Source organism: Hyla sarda, unplaced genomic scaffold (assembly GCF_029499605.1).
Source record: "Hyla sarda isolate aHylSar1 unplaced genomic scaffold, aHylSar1.hap1 scaffold_369, whole genome shotgun sequence".
NCBI classification, from domain to species: domain Eukaryota; kingdom Metazoa; phylum Chordata; class Amphibia; order Anura; family Hylidae; genus Hyla; species Hyla sarda.
In genome coordinates, this window is record NW_026610388.1 from 33,432 (window position 1) to 47,172 (window position 13,741).

General features: G+C 46.1%; 6 non-coding genes across 6 annotated transcripts; all 6 read left to right on the top strand.

Annotated features, from left to right (window-relative positions):
* Nucleotides 1-358: 358 nt before the first annotated feature.
* LOC130332113 (U2 spliceosomal RNA) lies at nucleotides 359-549 on the top strand. Its single transcript, XR_008874863.1, has one exon. It is a non-coding gene; the product is annotated as a U2 spliceosomal RNA (small nuclear RNA).
* A 2,081-nt stretch (nucleotides 550-2,630) lies between these two features.
* Nucleotides 2,631-2,821, top strand: LOC130332126 (U2 spliceosomal RNA). The gene has a single exon (XR_008874871.1). It is a non-coding gene; the product is annotated as a U2 spliceosomal RNA (small nuclear RNA).
* A 2,095-nt stretch (nucleotides 2,822-4,916) lies between these two features.
* On the top strand, nucleotides 4,917-5,107 carry LOC130332135 (U2 spliceosomal RNA). Its single transcript, XR_008874872.1, has one exon. It is a non-coding gene; the product is annotated as a U2 spliceosomal RNA (small nuclear RNA).
* A 2,096-nt stretch (nucleotides 5,108-7,203) lies between these two features.
* On the top strand, nucleotides 7,204-7,394 carry LOC130332136 (U2 spliceosomal RNA). The gene has a single exon (XR_008874873.1). It is a non-coding gene; the product is annotated as a U2 spliceosomal RNA (small nuclear RNA).
* A 2,095-nt stretch (nucleotides 7,395-9,489) lies between these two features.
* On the top strand, nucleotides 9,490-9,680 carry LOC130332137 (U2 spliceosomal RNA). Its single transcript, XR_008874874.1, has one exon. It is a non-coding gene; the product is annotated as a U2 spliceosomal RNA (small nuclear RNA).
* Nucleotides 9,681-11,772: 2,092 nt separating this feature from the next.
* Nucleotides 11,773-11,963, top strand: LOC130332139 (U2 spliceosomal RNA). The gene has a single exon (XR_008874876.1). It is a non-coding gene; the product is annotated as a U2 spliceosomal RNA (small nuclear RNA).
* The last annotated feature ends 1,778 nt before the right edge of the window (nucleotides 11,964-13,741 follow it).

A 13,741-nucleotide genomic window follows, 5' to 3' on the forward strand; every position in this document is an offset into this window, starting at 1 on the left:
GATACCGTTTGGGGACAGCCAAGGAGGCATCTGCAGGCAACAAAGGTAGGTGTGTGCTTGTGTGTGTGTTTCCTATGCAGATCCTAAGCCCAGTGTCACATGCAAGTAGGAGGAGTAAGAAGGGTTCCTGGCAAATCCGGGTTATGGATTGCATTTAAAAAGGCCCCGTGGGAGTGCAATGGGCCCCTGTCTTGCTGCTTAGCAATAATGGTATGGGTTTAGGTTCTGCTGTGTGTACTGGTGGTTGACTGCCCCCCAGCCCAGAGTGTGCATGGAAAATTGTCTGGCAGCCTCCCTGACAGCAAGCAGTGATAGTGCCCATGAAGGGCACCTTGTTGGGCCCGCCCCTTTCACGGTTATCGCTTCTCGGCCTTTTGGCTAAGATCAAGTGTAGTATCTGTTCTTATCAGTTTAATATCTGATACGTCCCCTATCTGGGGACCATATATTAAATGGATTTTTGAGAACGGGGGCCGATTTCGAAGCTTGCTTCCGTCGCCCTATGCATTGACCCGATATGGCAGTATCTTCGGGTACAGTGCACCACCCCCTTACAGGGTTAAAAAGAAAGGTTCCTACTTTCATTGCTACCTGCTTGCTGGCTAGCCAGCTAGCCAGCCCTGTGGGCCTTGCTGCTGCTGCAGCCAAAAAACAAAAGGTGGTGCTTCTGCTGCTTCTGCTTCTGCTTGTGTCTGGCCGCTGTTGGAGCGTCCAGGCACAGGACTTCTGCTGCTGCTGACTAAATGGCCTCCTTAATTGGATCATTTGAGTAGCCAGCACACCTGTGCAGGTAGGGCATGACATGATAGGCAGCTGCCTTGATAGCGGGTGGGTGCTGAATGTTCCTAATTGACAAAATAAGATTAATGCTTATGAAGAAATATAAAATCTCATCCCTTCCCCAATATCGCACCACACCCCTACCCCTTAATTCCCTGGTTGAACTTGATGGACATATGTCTTTTTTCGACCGTACTAACTATGTAACTATGTAACATAACATGGGGGGGGGGGGGGGTCTCCTGGCTGTTCACACAGGTGTGTCATTGCTGTACATTGACCATGCATTGCTTCTGTGGTATTGCAAAGGCAAAGACAAATGCTTCCAGCCATCCATTGCACTAATGGATTGGTCATCAGCTGGCTGTCTATGTCCCGCATCAATATAGACCAAAGTACAGAGGGTTAGGCTATGCTATTGTGCACCTACCTGATGCATCAGAAGGTGCGAGGCCCTTGCTAAATTCTGTGCACAGACTTTGAGATCTATACTTTAGACTGTATCTAAACCTGCTCCAACATGGACTGACATTCTGGCCTACTTTCAGCCGATGCGACTTGTCTGTCGCTGAACAGTCGCTTTTTATGTATTCAGCACCTATGTATAATGTTGTAAAAATGCTCTAGAAGCTAAAGTCGCAGAAATGTCACACATATTTGGCCTGCAACTTTCTGTGCGACAAATTCAGACAGGAAAAATCAGTATAAATCCTTAGAAAATTATCCCCCAGTGTCTCCATCTGCTGGCGGTATTGAATAAGCATTGCTGCACTGATGGGGTATGCATTAGACGAAAAAAAAGAAGAATAATACGCCCAGAAAAGAGGCGAAAAGGAGAAAAACGTAAAAAAACGTGAAAAAAAAGTAAGAGGAAGAGAAGGGAAAAAAAGGTGGAAATGGGTTTAAAAGTGATTTCGGCGGAGAAATATATATATATATATATATATATATATATATATATATATATACGCGCACACACACACATATATATAAACGTATTCTCCGTTGAGATATTGCAGCCGCTGCTGTGTCCAGGCCCAGGAGCCTTAGCACTGTGCTGTGATGTCACTCAATACCACTGACATCACTAGGTGTAAACAACATCTCTCCTTTGCTGTGTATGTGACTATGGAGCTGTTTGGTGATGTCGTCTATTATGGCCTTCATAGAAGCAACAGGAGATTGTTGCATCCATCTAGAACCCTCAGAACTACAGTGCTATGATGTCACTCACTTCCACAGGCCTTGCAGAGTGTAAACAACAACAACCCAGCTTTGTTGTGTATGTAACCATAGGGATTTGTGATGTCACCTAGAACCTTCACAGCAGCGACAGCTTTATGAGGAGCATCAGCACTGCTCTGCCTGAGCAGAACCATCACCGCCATAGGTTGTCAAATAACCCGGGTTTAACCCACACAGGTAAGTCCAATGGGGTGCAGGCATGTCCTCTATGCTTACAGCTTCCCGTGGGTGTTGGTTTGATACCGTTTGGGGACAGCCAAGGAGGCATCTGCAGGCAACAAAGGTAGGTGTGTGCTTGTGTGTGTGTTTCCTATGCAGATCCTAAGCCCAGTGTCACATGCAAGTAGGAGGAGTAAGAAGGGTAAGAAGGGTTCCTGGCAAATCCGGGTTATGGATTGCATTTAAAAAGGCCCCGTGGGAGTGCAATGGGCCCCTGTCTTGCTGCTTAGCAATAATGGTATGGGTTTAGGTTCTGCTGTGTGTACTGGTGGTTGACTGCCCCCCAGCCCAGAGTGTGCATGGAAAATTGTCTGGCAGCCTCCCTGACAGCAAGCAGTGATAGTGCCCATGAAGGGCACCTTGTTGGGCCCGCCCCTTTCACGGTTATCGCTTCTCGGCCTTTTGGCTAAGATCAAGTGTAGTATCTGTTCTTATCAGTTTAATATCTGATACGTCCCCTATCTGGGGACCATATATTAAATGGATTTTTGAGAACGGGGGCCGATTTCGAAGCTTGCTTCCGTCGCCCTATGCATTGACCCGATATGGCAGTATCTTCGGGTACAGTGCACCACCCCCTTACAGGGTTAAAAAGAAAGATTCCTACTTTCATTGCTACCTGCTTGCTGGCTAGCCAGCTAGCCAGCCCTGTGGGCCTTGCTGCTGCTGCAGCCAAAAAACAAAAGGTGGTGCTGCTGCTGCTTCTGCTGCTTCTGCTTCTGCTTGTGTCTGGCCGCTGTTGGAGCGTCCAGGCACAGGACTTCTGCTGCTGCTGACTAAATGGCCTCCTTAATTGGATCATTTGAGTAGCCAGCACACCTGTGCAGGTAGGGCATGACATGATAGGCAGCTGCCTTGATAGCGGGTGGGTGCTGAATGTTCCTAATTGACAAAATAAGATTAATGCTTATGAAGAAATATAAAATCTCATCCCTTCCCCAATATCGCGCCACACCCCTACCCCTTAATTCCCTGGTTGAACTTGATGGACATATGTCTTTTTTCGACCGTACTAACTATGTAACTATGTAACATAACATGGGGGGGGGGGGGGGGGTCTCCTGGCTGTTCACACAGGTGTGTCATTGCTGTACATTGACCATGCATTGCTTCTGTGGTATTGCAAAGGCAAAGACAAATGCTTCCAGCCATCCATTGCACTAATGGATTGGTCATCAGCTGGCTGTCTATGTCCCGCATCAATATAGACCAAAGTACAGAGGGTTAGGCTATGCTATTGTGCACCTACCTGATGCATCAGAAGGTGCGAGGCCCTTGCTAAATTCTGTGCACAGACTTTGAGATCTATACTTTAGACTGTATCTAAACCTGCTCCAACATGGACTGACATTCTGGCCTACTTTCAGCCGATGCGACTTGTCTGTCGCTGAACAGTCGCTTTTTATGTATTCAGCACCTATGTATAATGTTGTAAAAATGCTCTAGAAGCTAAAGTCGCAGAAATGTCACACATATTTGGCCTGCAACTTTCTGTGCGACAAATTCAGACAGGAAAAATCAGTATAAATCCTTAGAAAATTATCCCCCAGTGTCTCCATCTGCTGGCGGTATTGAATAAGCATTGCTGCACTGATGGGGTATGCATTAGACGAAAAAAAAGAAGAAAAAGAAGAATAATACGCCCAGAAAAGAGGCGAAAAGGAGAAAAACGTAAAAAAACGTGAAAAAAAAGTAAGAGGAAGAGAAGGGAAAAAAGGTGGAAATGGGTTTAAAAGTGATTTCGGCGGAGAAATATATATATATATATATATATATATATATATATATATATATATATACGCGCACACACACACATATATATAAACGTATTCTCCGTTGAGATATTGCAGCCGCTGCTGTGTCCAGGCCCAGGAGCCTTAGCACTGTGCTGTGATGTCACTCAATACCACTGACATCACTAGGTGTAAACAACATCTCTCCTTTGCTGTGTATGTGACTATGGAGCTGTTTGGTGATGTCGTCTATTATGGCCTTCATAGAAGCAACAGGAGATTGTTGCATCCATCTAGAACCCTCAGAACTACAGTGCTATGATGTCACTCACTTCCACAGGCCTTGCAGAGTGTAAACAACAACAACCCAGCTTTGTTGTGTATGTAACCATAGGGATTTGTGATGTCACCTAGAACCTTCACAGCAGCGACAGCTTTATGAGGAGCATCAGCACTGCTCTGCCTGAGCAGAACCATCACCGCCATAGGTTGTCAAATAACCCGGGTTTAACCCACACAGGTAAGTCCAATGGGGTGCAGGCATGTCCTCTATGCTTACAGCTTCCCGTGGGTGTTGGTTTGATACCGTTTGGGGACAGCCAAGGAGGCATCTGCAGGCAACAAAGGTAGGTGTGTGCTTGTGTGTGTGTTTCCTATGCAGATCCTAAGCCCAGTGTCACATGCAAGTAGGAGGAGTAAGAAGGGTTCCTGGCAAATCCGGGTTATGGATTGCATTTAAAAAGGCCCCGTGGGAGTGCAATGGGCCCCTGTCTTGCTGCTTAGCAATAATGGTATGGGTTTAGGTTCTGCTGTGTGTACTGGTGGTTGACTGCCCCCCAGCCCAGAGTGTGCATGGAAAATTGTCTGGCAGCCTCCCTGACAGCAAGCAGTGATAGTGCCCATGAAGGGCACCTTGTTGGGCCCGCCCCTTTCACGGTTATCGCTTCTCGGCCTTTTGGCTAAGATCAAGTGTAGTATCTGTTCTTATCAGTTTAATATCTGATACGTCCCCTATCTGGGGACCATATATTAAATGGATTTTTGAGAACGGGGGCCGATTTCGAAGCTTGCTTCCGTCGCCCTATGCATTGACCCGATATGGCAGTATCTTCGGGTACAGTGCACCACCCCCTTACAGGGTTAAAAAGAAAGATTCCTACTTTCATTGCTACCTGCTTGCTGGCTAGCCAGCTAGCCAGCCCTGTGGGCCTTGCTGCTGCTGCAGCCAAAAAACAAAAGGTGGTGGTGCTGCTGCTGCTTCTGCTGCTTCTGCTTCTGCTTGTGTCTGGCCGCTGTTGGAGCGTCCAGGCACAGGACTTCTGCTGCTGCTGACTAAATGGCCTCCTTAATTGGATCATTTGAGTAGCCAGCACACCTGTGCAGGTAGGGCATGACATGATAGGCAGCTGCCTTGATAGCGGGTGGGTGCTGAATGTTCCTAATTGACAAAATAAGATTAATGCTTATGAAGAAATATAAAATCTCATCCCTTCCCCAATATCGCGCCACACCCCTACCCCTTAATTCCCTGGTTGAACTTGATGGACATATGTCTTTTTTCGACCGTACTAACTATGTAACTATGTAACATAACATGGGGGGGGGGGGGTCTCCTGGCTGTTCACACAGGTGTGTCATTGCTGTACATTGACCATGCATTGCTTCTGTGGTATTGCAAAGGCAAAGACAAATGCTTCCAGCCATCCATTGCACTAATGGATTGGTCATCAGCTGGCTGTCTATGTCCCGCATCAATATAGACCAAAGTACAGAGGGTTAGGCTATGCTATTGTGCACCTACCTGATGCATCAGAAGGTGCGAGGCCCTTGCTAAATTCTGTGCACAGACTTTGAGATCTATACTTTAGACTGTATCTAAACCTGCTCCAACATGGACTGACATTCTGGCCTACTTTCAGCCGATGCGACTTGTCTGTCGCTGAACAGTCGCTTTTTATGTATTCAGCACCTATGTATAATGTTGTAAAAATGCTCTAGAAGCTAAAGTCGCAGAAATGTCACACATATTTGGCCTGCAACTTTCTGTGCGACAAATTCAGACAGGAAAAATCAGTATAAATCCTTAGAAAATTATCCCCCAGTGTCTCCATCTGCTGGCGGTATTGAATAAGCATTGCTGCACTGATGGGGTATGCATTAGACGAAAAAAAAGAAGAAAAAGAAGAATAATACGCCCAGAAAAGAGGCGAAAAGGAGAAAAACGTAAAAAAACGTGAAAAAAAAGTAAGAGGAAGAGAAGGGAAAAAAGGTGGAAATGGGTTTAAAAGTGATTTCGGCGGAGAAATATATATATATATATATATATATATATATATATATATATATATATATACGCGCACACACACACATATATATAAACGTATTCTCCGTTGAGATATTGCAGCCGCTGCTGTGTCCAGGCCCAGGAGCCTTAGCACTGTGCTGTGATGTCACTCAATACCGCTGACATCACTAGGTGTAAACAACATCTCTCCTTTGCTGTGTATGTGACTATGGAGCTGTTTGGTGATGTCGTCTATTATGGCCTTCATAGAAGCAACAGGAGATTGTTGCATCCATCTAGAACCCTCAGAACTACAGTGCTATGATGTCACTCACTTCCACAGGCCTTGCAGAGTGTAAACAACAACAACCCAGCTTTGTTGTGTATGTAACCATAGGGATTTGTGATGTCACCTAGAACCTTCACAGCAGCGACAGCTTTATGAGGAGCATCAGCACTGCTCTGCCTGAGCAGAACCATCACCGCCATAGGTTGTCAAATAACCCGGGTTTAACCCACACAGGTAAGTCCAATGGGGTGCAGGCATGTCCTCTATGCTTACAGCTTCCCGTGGGTGTTGGTTTGATACCGTTTGGGGACAGCCAAGGAGGCATCTGCAGGCAACAAAGGTAGGTGTGTGCTTGTGTGTGTGTTTCCTATGCAGATCCTAAGCCCAGTGTCACATGCAAGTAGGAGGAGTAAGAAGGGTTCCTGGCAAATCCGGGTTATGGATTGCATTTAAAAAGGCCCCGTGGGAGTGCAATGGGCCCCTGTCTTGCTGCTTAGCAATAATGGTATGGGTTTAGGTTCTGCTGTGTGTACTGGTGGTTGACTGCCCCCCAGCCCAGAGTGTGCATGGAAAATTGTCTGGCAGCCTCCCTGACAGCAAGCAGTGATAGTGCCCATGAAGGGCACCTTGTTGGGCCCGCCCCTTTCACGGTTATCGCTTCTCGGCCTTTTGGCTAAGATCAAGTGTAGTATCTGTTCTTATCAGTTTAATATCTGATACGTCCCCTATCTGGGGACCATATATTAAATGGATTTTTGAGAACGGGGGCCGATTTCGAAGCTTGCTTCCGTCGCCCTATGCATTGACCCGATATGGCAGTATCTTCGGGTACAGTGCACCACCCCCTTACAGGGTTAAAAAGAAAGATTCCTACTTTCATTGCTACCTGCTTGCTGGCTAGCCAGCTAGCCAGCCCTGTGGGCCTTGCTGCTGCTGCAGCCAAAAAACAAAAGGTGGTGGTGCTGCTGCTGCTTCTGCTGCTTCTGCTTCTGCTTGTGTCTGGCCGCTGTTGGAGCGTCCAGGCACAGGACTTCTGCTGCTGCTGACTAAATGGCCTCCTTAATTGGATCATTTGAGTAGCCAGCACACCTGTGCAGGTAGGGCATGACATGATAGGCAGCTGCCTTGATAGCGGGTGGGTGCTGAATGTTCCTAATTGACAAAATAAGATTAATGCTTATGAAGAAATATAAAATCTCATCCCTTCCCCAATATCGCGCCACACCCCTACCCCTTAATTCCCTGGTTGAACTTGATGGACATATGTCTTTTTTCGACCGTACTAACTATGTAACTATGTAACATAACATGGGGGGGGGGGGGGGGTCTCCTGGCTGTTCACACAGGTGTGTCATTGCTGTACATTGACCATGCATTGCTTCTGTGGTATTGCAAAGGCAAAGACAAATGCTTCCAGCCATCCATTGCACTAATGGATTGGTCATCAGCTGGCTGTCTATGTCCCGCATCAATATAGACCAAAGTACAGAGGGTTAGGCTATGCTATTGTGCACCTACCTGATGCATCAGAAGGTGCGAGGCCCTTGCTAAATTCTGTGCACAGACTTTGAGATCTATACTTTAGACTGTATCTAAACCTGCTCCAACATGGACTGACATTCTGGCCTACTTTCAGCCGATGCGACTTGTCTGTCGCTGAACAGTCGCTTTTTATGTATTCAGCACCTATGTATAATGTTGTAAAAATGCTCTAGAAGCTAAAGTCGCAGAAATGTCACACATATTTGGCCTGCAACTTTCTGTGCGACAAATTCAGACAGGAAAAATCAGTATAAATCCTTAGAAAATTATCCCCCAGTGTCTCCATCTGCTGGCGGTATTGAATAAGCATTGCTGCACTGATGGGGTATGCATTAGACGAAAAAAAAAGAAGAAAAAGAAGAATAATACGCCCAGAAAAGAGGCGAAAAGGAGAAAAACGTAAAAAAACGTGAAAAAAAAGTAAGAGGAAGAGAAGGGAAAAAAAGGTGGAAATGGGTTTAAAAGTGATTTCGGCGGAGAAATATATATATATATATATATATATATATATATATATATATATACGCGCACACACACACATATATATAAACGTATTCTCCGTTGAGATATTGCAGCCGCTGCTGTGTCCAGGCCCAGGAGCCTTAGCACTGTGCTGTGATGTCACTCAATACCACTGACATCACTAGGTGTAAACAACATCTCTCCTTTGCTGTGTATGTGACTATGGAGCTGTTTGGTGATGTCGTCTATTATGGCCTTCATAGAAGCAACAGGAGATTGTTGCATCCATCTAGAACCCTCAGAACTACAGTGCTATGATGTCACTCACTTCCACAGGCCTTGCAGACTGTAAACAACAACAACCCAGCTTTGTTGTGTATGTAACCATAGGGATTTGTGATGTCACCTAGAACCTTCACAGCAGCGACAGCTTTATGAGGAGCATCAGCACTGCTCTGCCTGAGCAGAACCATCACCGCCATAGGTTGTCAAATAACCCGGGTTTAACCCACACAGGTAAGTCCAATGGGGTGCAGGCATGTCCTCTATGCTTACAGCTTCCCGTGGGTGTTGGTTTGATACCGTTTGGGGACAGCCAAGGAGGCATCTGCAGGCAACAAAGGTAGGTGTGTGCTTGTGTGTGTGTTTCCTATGCAGATCCTAAGCCCAGTGTCACATGCAAGTAGGAGGAGTAAGAAGGGTTCCTGGCAAATCCGGGTTATGGATTGCATTTAAAAAGGCCCCGTGGGAGTGCAATGGGCCCCTGTCTTGCTGCTTAGCAATAATGGTATGGGTTTAGGTTCTGCTGTGTGTACTGGTGGTTGACTGCCCCCCAGCCCAGAGTGTGCATGGAAAATTGTCTGGCAGCCTCCCTGACAGCAAGCAGTGATAGTGCCCATGAAGGGCACCTTGTTGGGCCCGCCCCTTTCACGGTTATCGCTTCTCGGCCTTTTGGCTAAGATCAAGTGTAGTATCTGTTCTTATCAGTTTAATATCTGATACGTCCCCTATCTGGGGACCATATATTAAATGGATTTTTGAGAACGGGGGCCGATTTCGAAGCTTGCTTCCGTCGCCCTATGCATTGACCCGATATGGCAGTATCTTCGGGTACAGTGCACCACCCCCTTACAGGGTTAAAAAGAAAGATTCCTACTTTCATTGCTACCTGCTTGCTGGCTAGCCAGCTAGCCAGCCCTGTGGGCCTTGCTGCTGCTGCAGCCAAAAAACAAAAGGTGGTGCTGCTGCTGCTTCTGCTGCTTCTGCTTCTGCTTGTGTCTGGCCGCTGTTGGAGCGTCCAGGCACAGGACTTCTGCTGCTGCTGACTAAATGGCCTCCTTAATTGGATCATTTGAGTAGCCAGCACACCTGTGCAGGTAGGGCATGACATGATAGGCAGCTGCCTTGATAGCGGGTGGGTGCTGAATGTTCCTAATTGACAAAATAAGATTAATGCTTATGAAGAAATATAAAATCTCATCCCTTCCCCAATATCGCGCCACACCCCTACCCCTTAATTCCCTGGTTGAACTTGATGGACATATGTCTTTTTTCGACCGTACTAACTATGTAACTATGTAACATAACATGGGGGGGGGGGGGTCTCCTGGCTGTTCACACAGGTGTGTCATTGCTGTACATTGACCATGCATTGCTTCTGTGGTATTGCAAAGGCAAAGACAAATGCTTCCAGCCATCCATTGCACTAATGGATTGGTCATCAGCTGGCTGTCTATGTCCCGCATCAATATAGACCAAAGTACAGAGGGTTAGGCTATGCTATTGTGCACCTACCTGATGCATCAGAAGGTGCGAGGCCCTTGCTAAATTCTGTGCACAGACTTTGAGATCTATACTTTAGACTGTATCTAAACCTGCTCCAACATGGACTGACATTCTGGCCTACTTTCAGCCGATGCGACTTGTCTGTCGCTGAACAGTCGCTTTTTATGTATTCAGCACCTATGTATAATGTTGTAAAAATGCTCTAGAAGCTAAAGTCGCAGAAATGTCACACATATTTGGCCTGCAACTTTCTGTGCGACAAATTCAGACAGGAAAAATCAGTATAAATCCTTAGAAAATTATCCCCCAGTGTCTCCATCTGCTGGCGGTATTGAATAAGCATTGCTGCACTGATGGGGTATGCATTAGACGAAAAAAAAGAAGAAAAAGAAGAATAATACGCCCAGAAAAGAGGCGAAAAGGAGAAAAACGTAAAAAAACGTGAAAAAAAAGTAAGAGGAAGAGAAGGGAAAAAAAGGTGGAAATGGGTTTAAAAGTGATTTCGGCGGAGAAATATATATATATATATATATATATATATATATATATATATATATATACGCGCACACACACACATATATATAAACGTATTCTCCGTTGAGATATTGCAGCCGCTGCTGTGTCCAGGCCCAGGAGCCTTAGCACTGTGCTGTGATGTCACTCAATACCACTGACATCACTAGGTGTAAACAACATCTCTCCTTTGCTGTGTATGTGACTATGGAGCTGTTTGGTGATGTCGTCTATTATGGCCTTCATAGAAGCAACAGGAGATTGTTGCATCCATCTAGAACCCTCAGAACTACAGTGCTATGATGTCACTCACTTCCACAGGCCTTGCAGAGTGTAAACAACAACAACCCAGCTTTGTTGTGTATGTAACCATAGGGATTTGTGATGTCACCTAGAACCTTCACAGCAGCGACAGCTTTATGAGGAGCATCAGCACTGCTCTGCCTGAGCAGAACCATCACCGCCATAGGTTGTCAAATAACCCGGGTTTAACCCACACAGGTAAGTCCAATGGGGTGCAGGCATGTCCTCTATGCTTACAGCTTCCCGTGGGTGTTGGTTTGATACCGTTTGGGGACAGCCAAGGAGGCATCTGCAGGCAACAAAGGTAGGTGTGTGCTTGTGTGTGTGTTTCCTATGCAGATCCTAAGCCCAGTGTCACATGCAAGTAGGAGGAGTAAGAAGGGTTCCTGGCAAATCCGGGTTATGGATTGCATTTAAAAAGGCCCCGTGGGAGTGCAATGGGCCCCTGTCTTGCTGCTTAGCAATAATGGTATGGGTTTAGGTTCTGCTGTGTGTACTGGTGGTTGACTGCCCCCCAGCCCAGAGTGTGCATGGAAAATTGTCTGGCAGCCTCCCTGACAGCAAGCAGTGATAGTGCCCATGAAGGGCACCTTGTTGGGCCCGCCCCTTTCACGGTTATCGCTTCTCGGCCTTTTGGCTAAGATCAAGTGTAGTATCTGTTCTTATCAGTTTAATATCTGATACGTCCCCTATCTGGGGACCATATATTAAATGGATTTTTGAGAACGGGGGCCGATTTCGAAGCTTGCTTCCGTCGCCCTATGCATTGACCCGATATGGCAGTATCTTCGGGTACAGTGCACCACCCCCTTACAGGGTTAAAAAGAAAGATTCCTACTTTCATTGCTACCTGCTTGCTGGCTAGCCAGCTAGCCAGCCCTGTGGGCCTTGCTGCTGCTGCAGCCAAAAAACAAAAGGTGGTGCTGCTGCTGCTTCTGCTGCTTCTGCTTCCTTCTGCTTGTGTCTGGCCGCTGTTGGAGCGTCCAGGCACAGGACTTCTGCTGCTGCTGACTAAATGGCCTCCTTAATTGGATCATTTGAGTAGCCAGCACACCTGTGCAGGTAGGGCATGACATGATAGGCAGCTGCCTTGATAGCGGGTGGGTGCTGAATGTTCCTAATTGACAAAATAAGATTAATGCTTATGAAGAAATATAAAATCTCATCCCTTCCCCAATATCGCGCCACACCCCTACCCCTTAATTCCCTGGTTGAACTTGATGGACATATGTCTTTTTTCGACCGTACTAACTATGTAACTATGTAACATAACATGGGGGGGGGGGGGGTCTCCTGGCTGTTCACACAGGTGTGTCATTGCTGTACATTGACCATGCATTGCTTCTGTGGTATTGCAAAGGCAAAGACAAATGCTTCCAGCCATCCATTGCACTAATGGATTGGTCATCAGCTGGCTGTCTATGTCCCGCATCAATATAGACCAAAGTACAGAGGGTTAGGCTATGCTATTGTGCACCTACCTGATGCATCAGAAGGTGCGAGGCCCTTGCTAAATTCTGTGCACAGACTTTGAGATCTATACTTTAGACTGTATCTAAACCTGCTCCAACATGGACTGACATTCTGGCCTACTTTCAGCCGATGCGACTTGTCTGTCGCTGAACAGTCGCTTTTTATGTATTCAGCACCTATGTATAATGTTGTAAAAATGCTCTAGAAGCTAAAGTCGCAGAAATGTCACACATATTTGGCCTGCAACTTTCTGTGCGACAAATTCAGACAGGAAAAATCAGTATAAATCCTTAGAAAATTATCCCCCAGTGTCTCCATCTGCTGGCGGTATTGAATAAGCATTGCTGCACTGATGGGGTATGCATTAGACGAAAAAAAAGAAGAAAAAGAAGAATAATACGCCCAGAAAAGAGGCGAAAAGGAGAAAAACGTAAAAAAACGTGAAAAAAAAGTAAGAGGAAGAGAAGGGAAAAAAAGGTGGAAATGGGTTTAAAAGTGATTTCGGCGGAGAATATATATATATATATATATATATATATATATATATATATATATATATACGCGCACACACACACATATATATAAACGTATTCTCCGTTGAGATATTGCAGCCGCTGCTGTGTCCAGGCCCAGGAGCCTTAGCACTGTGCTGTGATGTCACTCAATACCACTGACATCACTAGGTGTAAACAACATCTCTCCTTTGCTGTGTATGTGACTATGGAGCTGTTTGGTGATGTCGTCTATTATGGCCTTCATAGAAGCAACAGGAGATTGTTGCATCCATCTAGAACCCTCAGAACTACAGTGCTATGATGTCACTCACTTCCACAGGCCTTGCAGAGTGTAAACAACAACAACCCAGCTTTGTTGTGTATGTAACCATAGGGATTTGTGATGTCACCTAGAACCTTCACAGCAGCGACAGCTTTATGAGGAGCATCAGCACTGCTCTGCCTGAGCAGAACCATCACCGCCATAGGTTGTCAAATAACCCGGGTTTAACCCACACAGGTAAGTCCAATGGGGTGCAGGCATGTCCTCTATGCTTACAGCTTCCCGTGGGTGTTGGTTTGATACCGTTTGGGGACAGCCAAGGAGGCATCTGCAGGC